A 1,204-nucleotide genomic window follows, 5' to 3' on the forward strand; every position below is an offset into this window, starting at 1 on the left:
TCAAATTTCGGTGATGTCGTTCCACTGTTATTTAGTTAATTCTCGCATCATGTTTGGCTAATTCCTTTTCACGTATTGGATGATGACAAAATTGTTTAATTTTTAGTTTTAATTCGAGACCTATGTTTGATATTAAATATTGCGTTGTGATTCCAATAATATGCATAATTAGATTGTTCTAATGTTTGCGCACCATTAGGAATATAAGTTGCTTTTTCGTAATGTTGGAAAACTCACGATAGGTAGAACACTATTATTGGGACACATGGGCAATAAATATTAGGAATAATATTTGTGGCGTGTGCGATCTTATATGATAATCCTAAATGTCAATGCATGTTTGCCATATGAATTCGAACTAGGAATAGGATCGTCTCGTGGTAATCATAGGCTTATTATATCTTGGGAAAGAATAATAAATAAATAAATAAATAATGGAATTATCGATCGTTGCAATTGCATAAATTGAGATAATTATTATTGGTTGAGAATTAGAACTAAGAATTAATCAATGGCGTCGGAAATCCAATACGTTTACACATTTGATTTTTTTAAACCAAATTTAATTATTTTCACAAGTTTTGGATATAGAAAAATACTTTAACTATTCCTTCGATCGTCCTTTAGTTGCAAACACGAATTCAAATATATCAAATATACTAAAATTAATCATTATTCCTCGTGGGACGATAACTCTCTCATCACGATTATTACTTGTCAACGAACCCGTACGCTTGCGGGAATCTGACGAACAGCAGCCATGAGGACACAGGAAGAAGAGGACCGGTCAGGCTGATACCATGTTAAAGAAGAAAATGGATAATTCTGCTGTATGTTTCATTCATTCTTGAAGTCAATAAATATGTACAATGAGGTTGCTATACAAAGAAAATTGGCTAAGATCTATGCTAACACTGTGCAATTTTTCTATAAAGGTTTACAAGGAAAATTGACAAACATCCATGCTGATTTTGTGCAAGACTATGATCCATGTTGATTTTGTGTAATATGCTGATTTTGTGCACGTTGCAATCCCTGTTGATTTGCAATTGGATGGAAATGTCAATAGAGTGTCCCTAAAGTTCTTGACTTTTGAATCATGTGATAAGATCCGATGTTCTCAATTGGCTTCACCATCAGTAATGATCTTATGGTAGGGTCTAACAGTGGCCTCAAGTCACTGAAGATATACTGCTAGCCCATG

Source organism: Olea europaea, unplaced genomic scaffold (assembly GCF_002742605.1).
Source record: "Olea europaea var. sylvestris unplaced genomic scaffold, O_europaea_v1 scaffold3055, whole genome shotgun sequence".
Classification (NCBI taxonomy): Eukaryota; Viridiplantae; Streptophyta; class Magnoliopsida; order Lamiales; family Oleaceae; genus Olea; species Olea europaea.